This window comes from Marmota marmota, unplaced genomic scaffold, assembly GCF_001458135.2.
Source record: "Marmota marmota marmota unplaced genomic scaffold, marMar, whole genome shotgun sequence".
Classification (NCBI taxonomy): Eukaryota; Metazoa; Chordata; class Mammalia; order Rodentia; family Sciuridae; genus Marmota; species Marmota marmota.
In genome coordinates this window covers 6,533,331-6,544,709 of record NW_025999863.1, presented here as the reverse complement: position 1 = coordinate 6,544,709, position 11,379 = coordinate 6,533,331, and the positions used below count along the sequence as shown (strand labels likewise).

Here is an 11,379-nt window from a genome sequence, read left to right as displayed (position 1 = left end):
ATATAAGTAGAGAATAGCATAAGTACTATCGTGGCTGGGAAACATAAGAGGATGGGGGCATAGAGATAGGTTGCTTATTAGGTATGAAAACACCCTTATAGAAAAGAGTCCGTCATGGTAGTGCAAGTCTTTAATCCCAGCTGCTTAGGAGGTTGAGGCAGGAGGATCACAAGTTTAAGGCCTGCCTCAACAATTTAGTAAAACTTTGTCTCAGTAAAAACTAAAAAGGGATGGGGATGTAACTCACTGGCAGAGCTCCTGTGGGATTAATACCATGTATGAAAGGAAAGGAAGGAAGGAAAGTGTAAAGGAAGAGTATAAAATCTGGTATCTGTAGCACCAGAGGGGACTATAGTTCTCAATAATTACTTACTTCAAATTACCTACTTCAAAACAGCTCAAAGAATGGATTTTCAAAGTTCCCAATGCAAATAAATGATGAATCTTGAAGGTTATGGGTACCAGATTTTCCTGACTTGATAATTCCACATTGTGTACATGTTCTGCAATGTCACACCATATAACATAAATATTCCAATTAAAAATACTTATAAAAATTTTAAAGGAGACATTTTCCATGACATGTACATGATATTTACCTGAGTTTAATAGTTTATGCATGTTCAATGATTCCATTAGTTACCTACACTTATGGTGAAATGTAAAGATTAGTTAATATAAAACACATTCTCCTGTTATTAAGATATGTAAACAATAATCATGATAGAGCACAAAGAAATTTTATTTTCTGTGTAAGAAATAATATGTCCCTTGGCTCCATTGGAGAGAACAGGCCCCTGTTCTGGGTTCAGGAGATCGGTAGGTGGCCCTGATCTTTCTTCTCTCCACCTCTCTGTGCTCATGTTCCCTACTGGAAATATGGATATTAACACCCATATCAAGCACTTATGTAGAAACTGATGCAAGTTTGAGGCTTAACAACAAAGTGGTTATTTTTAATGAAGAATTCAATCACTGTGGGGATAGCCAGTTTATTGATGAACACAGTCTCTTGGTGAAGTTCATGAGACATGGAGTGACTTGAAACCCTCCAGTGACTCTGAGCCCGAGCAATAGGGTTCACCTGTCTTTTCTCCTTGTACCTCTACTTTTTTATGTTCATGGAATTTTCTTCTATGACTTTTGAATAACTCAGTGTTACTATGTTTTTTAAATAATGAGTCCCTTGTTTCCAATACATAGACAAAAGCATTATTTTATTTTATCTCTCGTCCTCTGAGATGTCCCTGGAAGGAGGAAAGCACAGGCATAAATGGCCAGAGGGTGAGTAGCCACCGGCCATGCTCTGTTTCTATGGACTAAGGAAGGGTCTAACAGTATTTAACAAGATTTTAATCCTTGATGGGTGTCATGTGCCAAGCAAGGTGTAGGTTCTGGGAAACCAGAATGATACACTTTGTAATTTCTCCCCAAATATTCAGTGTTTACTCACAGAAGGACAAAAACGAAATGTCCTACAGGGAACTGGGAAAACCATAACTTGATGTCAGAGGATATATAAGTCAAAATATAGTGATCAGCCTAAATCTCAATGGCAATAATAATAATGATATCTCATATTTCTCCTTATTGTATGGAGCTATCACATATTAATCACATAGGGAGCATCCAGTATCTTTTAAATCTATATTCAATGCAGTTGTATCAAGTGAAAATCCAGACACATAACAATGCTGGGTCTCAGACACATTAAAAAACTTCCATATGTCTCAGAAATAGGTGGAGATATGAGGACTCAAATCTAGATGGTCTCTGTCTGGATCCAGAGCAGGTAAATTTTTAATTGTTTCTCAACCAACACAAAGATTTAAGTAGAGATCATCCTGGGCAGTCTATCTTACTGTTTCTATGTTCCTGAGCATAAATAAAATCATCATCTGGTTTTCTATTTCCTTTTGAATTTTTTTTTTTGTACTGGAAATTAAAACAAGGGCACTTTGTCACTGATCCAAATCCAGAACCTCCTCNACGATAAAGTATGTATATCTATTTCAAGTATTTTAATTGGGACACAGCATTATCTGCAGGAAGAACATAATTTTCCAGTTGATAATTTTATACTTCTAAATTTATTAGATATCTAATAAACTTACAACAGTTCTTACAAGTTTGCCTAAAAGGTAGCCAAGTCTCATTTAAATAGTACATAATACTTACTGTTCCTGAAGAAAACTGATTTGCATCAACATTTTAAGTCTGTCAGTGAACATCTACTTCAAACTCTTTTACAGATATAAGCCATTATATGATCGAGGAACATCACTTAATTTTTCAGTTTATTTTGCAACATTGTCTTCAAAATCTTTGTGTGTCTCTACTTGTGAATCAACTCCTAATAGTTAAGATAGGGTCTCACTAAGTTGGTTAGGGCTCACTAGTAGCTGGGACTGGCTTTGAACTTGCAATCATCCCGACTTAGCCTCCCTAGCTGCTTGGATTACACGTGTGGACCACCACCACGACTGGCTTCTGTCTCCTCTTGAGATTCAGCACTGTTTACAAGGAAGAGGATGCAGAGATTGCTAAGGTATTGTGAACTAGGGACAAAAGAGACCTGAATTCTCAGGATGAATTATTCTGCACCCACACTCTCTGTGACCTTTGCCCACCACCTGAAGTCATCCTTTCCACAGCAGAGGCAGCAAGTTCCAACCACCATTCTCCCCTGAGGGCTACAAGAACCTCAAAAGGAAAGAACACAGTGAACAAGGGTCTCTTCCTAGAATGACATGGACAAAAACAGCTGGCTTGTTCGTCAAGGCTCAACCTGCCAGGATTTTTCTGATATGATGCTCAGTTTCTCTAATCAAGCAGGAAAATTCAAACATGATTTCAGATTCTCTACTTAACCGTGTAGTCTGTTCAACATAAAACCAAAACCAAAAACAAAAACTTGGCTCTTTCTCTTTCTGTATGATGATTACAATCTACAGTTATATCTGAGGGAACTCTATGGAGATAAAGTGAAACAGACTCCACAGGACACGGAGCTCAGGGTGTGGCATCAGAAGCCCTGAATAAGGCTGCATGAGGTTTCAAGGCTGTCATTCCACTTCATCTGTGTCATCACCTTCATTATCTTTTTGGAGTGCCCAGGAGGCAGGTTGGAGGGACCCATCTTCTGCTCTCATGGGTGAGATGTCAACAGACAGGAGAATCAGCATCAAAGGAAAGCAGAAATTTGCCTGGCATTACCAGACTCCCACCACAGCCAGGCACCAAATCTTGACATTCCTCAAAGATTACATTCCTCTGAGTATTTCCATTCTACCATCAGGCTTCCCCAAATGCTATGTCTGTCCTGAAGACGAGGAAGCAACACCCTTAATGGTCCTTTCCCACGCATCCTCACCCTCAGCCCTTCCTGAGTGGTGCTGTCTCTGCTGGGTCATGCACAAGGATGAAGGATGCATGTCCCTCTGTGCCTCCTGTCTAATGAAAGCTTGGGCTCTGTCCTCAGGATGGTAGGAATGCAGTGTGAGATAAGTGTTGCGCCCCCTTGCCCGCAAGGAAGACGCAACACTCAGGAATCTTCTTTCAGCAGTTTATTTCAAGCCCTTGATAGTTCTTCTTCTCTTTCTCGGATGCCCCTCCCAGCCTTAATAAAGCATCTCAAGCCCCAATGCAAAGCAGCCACGTGGAGCTTTCTCATAGGGTGATGAAAAGTCATGCGCCAACTCTCCCAAATAAGGAGTTGTTTGTCACAGACCACAGCGGAGCCAGCGCCATCTTGTAATGGCGACCATAATTTGCATAAACGGCAGAAGCGGCTCACCACAGATAAGGGCTTCCCAATCAGACAACCATGGGAGGAGAACACAGGGTTGGAGCCCAGTGGCCCAGAGCCATCACACAACGGCCTAGGAGCACAGGCTGATTAGTGATTATAATAGGACATTGGAGTCTCCATGCACAGAGCTCATCATTGGCCAAATGGATTCATGTTATGCAAGTCTCTAGGGACTTCCTAATAGTAGCCAAGCAAAAAGAGGAGTAAATGACCGTCCACACAGATTTTAGACTCTTCTACTACTAAGGAGGAAGCCTCTAAATTTAATATTTTTGTTTATTTTTAAAGAGTCAACTTCATTATGATAGGTGATTGTGGTAAAAAATAGTACATAAAACAATTGCCATTTTTACTATACATTGCCAGTGGCATTAATTACAAACACAGTTGCACAATTATCACCATCATGGAACTCCGCAAAATATTTCAATTCCCAAACTGAATTTTGAACACATTTTTAAAAAGCCCCTTTCATACCTCTCCCATAAGTGTCAAAACCCATTCTATTATCAAGCTTGCTGAGGAATTAAAGTACACAAACTTAAGAAATAATGTGACCAAGGACCCTGGGCTCACCAGCTTTAAGCATGCTTTTGTTCACTTTTCCCCTTTGTCCCACATGGATGCCACAGGTCCTGAGTTTACACTGTTCTGATGTTCAGTCTCCTGAGGGCACTTTTAATGTCCCTGTTCCTCAGGCTGTAGATGAAGGGATTCAGCATGGGGGTGACCACAGTGTACATCACTGAAGCCACCACACTGTTTTGGGGAGCATGTGACATAACTGAACCAAGGTACTCTACAATGCCTGCTCCATAAAATAGACAAACAACTGCCAAGTGAGACCCACAGGTGGAGAAGGCTTTGTACTTCCCCCCTGAGGATGGGATCCTCAGAATGGAGGAAAATATCTTAGAGTAAGAGAGAAGGATTCCCGAGACAGGAAGAAAGCCAAATATGGCACCAATAAAATAAATGACTATGTCATTCCTTTATGCCATAAAGGAATCAAAACAGGCAAGGTTAAGAATTTGAGAAGGGTGACAGAAGTAATTGGAAATTTCCACATCCTTGAAATAGGCAAACTGTAATGCAATTAAAGTGTGTATCTGGGAGTCCAAAAGGCTAATTAAAAATGACATCAAAACCAAGATGGTACAGAGACGGGGGTTCATGATAATGGAGTATTGCAGGGGGTGACAGATGGCCACAAACCGGTCATAGGCCATCACAGTCAGAAGCATGTCATCCATGCACCCGGAAAGCATAAAAGTAGACATCTGTGTCAGGCAGCCCACATAGGAGATGGCTCTGCTGTGAGTTTGGATATCCACAATCATCTTTGGGACCGTGGTGGAGATGAAGCAGATGTCCGCCAAGGACAGGTTGGAGAGGAAGAAGTACATGGGGGTGTGGAGGTGGGAGTCAGAGCTGACGGCCAGGATGATGAGCAGGTTCCCAAGCACTGTGACCAGGTACATGGACAGGAACAGTCCAAAGAGGAGGGGCTGCAGGTCTGGATCCTCTGAGAGGCTCAGGAGGAGGAATTCTGATACAGATGCTAAGTTTTGGGGTTTCACATTTTTTGGACACCTTTTGAATTGGAAAATAAGGCATTAAAATAATGATTAGATTAAAGAAACAAAATATCAGGCACCCAAAACTCTGTGCATGTTTTGAATTTAAGAACTCTCAACTGAAGTGTTCACATAGATTTCTATATATCTTCAGGTATATTTCTGAGTTTTAAAATTTTGGGTTGTTATTATTCACCACACTATATATAAACTTACTTTAGTGATACTAATCAAAGCAATGTTAGAAGACCAAGAGAATTACAGATAAGTCCATGTTCCCAGAAAAATGCAAACTACTGTTCAAAGAAAAGTAGAAAATAGGAATTACTTTGCCATTGTAGGAAAAGAATAATTGCCATGTAAGAAATTATCAAATATGTTTTTTTTATGTATTATAATGGAAAAATTTCCCTTCCTTAAAATATTTATATATCCTGATACAACTATGTTATTTGAATAGTTTGTTATCAAAAAACATTGTTATTTAACAGTCATCTCCCACGAGTTTTTTTTAATAATTCTTTTTTTAAATTATTTTATTTGTGTTAATGAGTTATACATGACATTTATGCACTGTGTCCTCTTTTGTGAATATGTAGGCTTTATCCACATTTTTGGCTTTTTAAAAATTATTTGATGTAAAAAAAAATACTAGCCCTGGCTGTGATGATCTTCACATGTTGAAGGTTTGGTTAAGTGACATAGTAATAAGACATCATAATCACAAATGTGTCATTAGTATACAATTAAACTGTCAGTCAATAGTTAAAGATAATGCAATGTTAAGAAACTCTTTTTTAAAATTTTTTAAATATTTGCCAGTTATTTGTTTTTGGTCCAGTTCCATATTATTTCATCATGATGCATCAAAGGAAGACAGAGGATTTTCTCTTGATTCTTATTCTACAATGGCCTATTAACACTGCTGCATTATATTTTTCCTGATCATGACATTTTCATTTGAAAACATTAGAGCCAAGAAAGGGCCCCCAAATTAAATGTAATTTGGAAGTTGGAACCTCTTTGTGCCTAGTTAATAGATTTCACTTACCTTTCTGCATAATTACTATGCACAATGAGGACCTTTAACTGAGGCCTGATTTGTGGTCTGCAGGTCCCCTATTTTAGCTACTGGAAAACAACTCAAGTATGTTATATCTATCAGCTCAATCCATGATGTCATGTGGAAAACACAAAAACAAAAGACCAGAAATTATGTGCAAACAATGATGTGGTTTTCTCATCTTTAAAATACAAATAATAATTATCCATTTAATAGGGTTTTGGAAAGAAAGATTTTTTTTTGAATGAGATTCAGATGAAACTCAATGTGTCAAATATGCATAAATAGATAAATTACCACATCAAAAGGGGACTGTCAACGATCATTATGAAGGCAATAGGACCAGATGGTTTTTAGGGGTTTTTAAAAATTTTTTTTTAGTTATAGATGGACAAAGTATCTTTATTTTATTCATTTATTTTTATGTGGTGCTGAGGATCAAACCCAGTGCCTCACACATGCTAGACAAGTGCTCTACCACTGAGCCACAACCCCAGTTCTGGACCAGATGATTTCAAAGCTGAGTTCTAGGTAAGGTCTTCATTGTGCATGTTAATTATGCAGAATGGTGAGCTTCTCTGTTGCACACTTGTGCACGCACATACCATAATTTGATCAGTGCCTCCCCTTACATCTTTTCCTTAGTATCACCAATCCCTTCTACCCTCTTTGCATTTCTATTTTGTAAGCAAGATGTGTAAAAATCTCCTAAGTTGACTGGATCTCAAGTTTAATTTATCAACGTATGTACCTGTGTATATTTTATTTTATATTGATTCTATAGTTTCACTCCAAATCAATTTTGTCAAAATATCTGCATTTAAAGGGCTTGGTGGTCCTCTTTATATCAGCTTTGAGAATCACTGCTTTGAAATTACCAGGCACTTAGTAAATGTTCCATTAATACTACCTGTTATTATTGGTAATAGTAACCACTGCATATGTTAAATACAAACATTTAATAATGTGTGCTTCTGATCTGATATATATATATATATATATATATATATATATACACACACATATCTGACATATATCTATGTGCTGGAGAACCACTGTGGTGGAAGGAGAAACATCTAATGAGATTCCTGAGACCCTGAGCACAAACCAGAATCCAAGTTTCCCAGTCTTCACAGCCTAGTTGATTCTCACTGCTGTCCTCTCCTCTGGGTGCACTGACTGCATGCTTGTCCTGGTGCTTAGGAGACAGCCCTCCAACGCTGGCTCCTCATCCCTCATCTCCCTCAACACTTACCCAATGATGCTGGGCCTCTGCTGGCTCATGGCCCTGGGCTGAGGATCCAGTGCCCCTCCTTGGCCAAATCACTATCTGAGACTTGTTTTCTGTCCTCGGGATACAGATGAAGACAGTGACTGACAGGATCTTCCTGAAGCAGACAAATATTGGAGGAGACCCAGGAATGGACCCTCTGGACTGGCATGATAAAGCTGAAGGGCTGGAGAGAAACCAATTACTATTATATGACCTTGGAGGCTCCATGCACAGGGCTCATAATTAGGCAAATTCGTTCTTGTTCTCCAAATCTCTCAGGACTACCTAAGACTAGTGGAGGAAAAGAAAGAGAAAATGGATGAGCCCTTACATTGCTGGTGAAACTGCAAACTGGTGCAACCACTCTATATAGTAGTGAGGAGATTTGTCAGAATACTTGGAATGGAACCACCATTTAACCCAGTTATCCCAGTCCTCGGTTTAAAACCAAAGGACTTAAAATCAGCATACTAGAGTGAGGCAGCCACATCAATGTTTACAGTATTTATTCACAATAGATAAGCTATGGAACCAACCTAGTTGCTCTTAAATAGATGAATGGATAAAGAAACTGTGATATATATATATATATATATGAATATTACTCAGCCATAAATAAAATGAGATTATGGTATTTGCCAGTAAATGGATGGAACTGAAGACTGTCATGCTAAGGGAAATAGGTCAATACCCCCCTCAAAAAGGTCGAATGTTCTCTCTGATATGCAGATGCTAACACATAATGGCGGCAGGGGCGTGGAGGGAAGAATAGAAGTTCTCCTCTTAGAGGCTGGGGATATAGCTCAGTTGATAGAGTGCTTGCCTTGCATGAACAAGGCCTTGGGTCTAATCCCCAGCACCAACAACAAAAAAATAAGTTCATTGGATTATACAAAGGGGAGTGAAGGGAAGTGAAGATGGATGGGAATAGGAAAGACAGTGGAATGAATCAGACATAACTTTTCTATGTTCATATATGAATACATGACCAACGTAACTCCACATGATGTTCAACCACAAGAATGGGATCTTGATTAGAATAAGTTATACTCCATGCATCTATCTTAAAATACAGCCTAATATCAAACACACATACACACAAAAAAAAAAATTAAAAATGAGAGGGGGAAAATGGATGAGCCCTTAAGGCAATGACCCCTTCCTGTCCTCAGCAGGATGCTGTCCACATCTCCAGTGACTGTTATTAACACCTAGGAGTTGCACACTTCACGGGGTCCAGTGCCACATTTGGATACCTGCATACAGGGTAGCTTGGTCCCAGCCTTTCATCCTTCTTCCTTCTCCCCCTGTGCAAACAGGCTTGCGGTTCAGGGTCATCACTATTATAGTTTCCACATATCGGAGAGAATATATGACACTAGTCTTTCTGTGTCTGGTTTATGTTTTGAAAGACCTGTCTGCATCTTATTTCCATTAGTGATTATGGGTAAGTATACACTAAATATCACAATTTTCACCATGCTTTTGTCCAATATCTGTGGGATTGATTACATTCCCATTGTTGTGGCACCATCAGGGACACCCATCTCCAGGGATTTTCATCATCCCAAATTGAAACTTTGGGCCTATTCTAAAGTCTCATCCTTCTCCCTCCCCTAACCTGGCTACCTTTATTCATGATGAAACATGGTGGGAATTAAATACCTCAAACTATTACTAAAAACTCCATTCTTGCCCCCAACACTAATTCAATAATGAAGATGCGGTTTTGAGAAAAAGGGGAAAAGAAGTTTTATTGCTTTGTTTGCAAAAGAGAAGTACAGGAGATGCTTGTCTCAGAGGCTGTGATTCTGCCCATCAAAGGAAACATGAGGCTTTTTAAAGAGGTGGTTGAAAGGCTACTTTCCATGTCTTCTGTCTGGAGTTGTAATTCACTTGTTAATGTGGGAGACAGTCATTTCTGAGATCTTCTGGTGCCATCCCCAAGTCTGAATTACTCTGTCCCTGTGGTGGGTGTGTGCTGGAGGACAGAGAACTCTTCCTGGGATGGGGGAGAAAGGTCATCCTGTTTCCCTAGAGATTAGGGAGGGAAGAGATTCGGGAGGACCAGGTAGAGAGGAAGAGAATACAGCAAGGGCTCTATTCACAGCATAAATTGAACCACTGTTATAATATTTTGCTGTGTATTTTAAATCACCTAGAACAGTGTATTTTTAATGTTCCCCCCCAAAAACGTAATGATGAATATTTGAGGTGATGGGTACCACATTTTTCTGATATGATCATTCTACATGGTTTACATGTTTAAAATGTGACACTATTATCATCGGGGTGTCTAGTTGTGTTGTAGGAAATAGACTAGACAAGAAGCAGCAAGCAGAGCCCGGAGCCCAGGCAGGCCCAGGACAGCCTGGCCGACACCTGCCTGCACTGGGTTTGAACTGCATCTTTGAACACATCGCCCAATGCCACTGCCTCCCCTACCCGACCTGACATTCCATCACTGAAAGCAGCCACCTCCATTTTGGGACAGCATTGCCATCTTTAGTTGTGGCAACTCCCAGCTTGGGACACCAGCTGGGCAGGCATCCATAGTCCCCAGCTCCCTCTCTCCCTGACTGCCCAGTACAAAACAGCTTTCTAATATGGTTTGCAGCCCCTGAAGTGCAACCCATAAGACCTCCCAAGAGAAAGGTCCCCGATTAGGAATAGAAAGGGAGAGGGTGTCAGTGTCCTTGTTATGGTGAGACGCCTCAGAAAAGAGTCCGAATTCAAATCAAAAGAGAGCTTTATTTACCTGGCCAGGGACTGTCACCCACCACAGAGACTTAAGCTCTGTGGGAGGACAGCAGCCTCCTGGTCCATCCAAAGAGAATAGAAGCACAAAACCACACCCCAGTGACTTGCATATCATCATGTAAGCTAGCCAATCACAGAAATTAAAACATTAATGAGTGGGACCTGTGGGCTCTAGGCAGGAACTGGAATATTCCAGTCAGGAAGCAAGTGATAAACATAAGCTAAAAAAGCATTAGCTTTGCAATTCAGCTGACCACAGTCCTGGGTTCAAGCAGGTGCTAGACAGTCGTATCTTGAATTGGGCGGGGGGCAGTGGGCAAAAATCTACTTCAAAGCCATGTAAACCCACGAGGGCATTCACACCCAGGATGTAGCTCACCACACCACTGCTGCATCCTGAGTAGGGTGCAATTTATGGGGTTCAAAGTACAGAAAGACAATTTTTATAAGAAAACAGCTTTCATTTTAGTTTCTCAAAAATAACTCTTGTAACAGTTTTTTGTTTTTTGTTTTTATAGAAGGCAGCAAAATGGAGTCTTCGGCTGCCTATTACAGTTCTTGCTTTATAATTATCTCACTTATCAAAATATTCTATCTATAATCTATATTTTTTACTAATCCACTGGGTACATGGTGCACATGGTGTCTCCTATCCTGAAGTTCATCTTGGGTGTAGATGTGTTTCAAAGACTGTGACTGCAGACCATAATGGGGCAGTTCCATCTCCATGTGCAAGTTGTGAAGGAGGTTTTGATAGGATATGACAAACACCCACTCCAGGTCTTGCCACAACCCTGGAGGACCATGGTGGTGAAGAATTACCACTTCCCAAGGGGACATGCAGAAATTGGAGCTACTCTCCTGGAACAGGAGAAGGTGGGCATAATATGACCAC

General features: G+C 40.2%; 1 pseudogene; it reads right to left on the bottom strand.

Annotated features, from left to right (window-relative positions):
• Nucleotides 1–4,423: 4,423 nt before the first annotated feature.
• On the bottom strand, nucleotides 4,424–7,735 carry LOC107157595 (annotated as a pseudogene).
• Nucleotides 7,736–11,379: the final 3,644 nt, after the last annotated feature.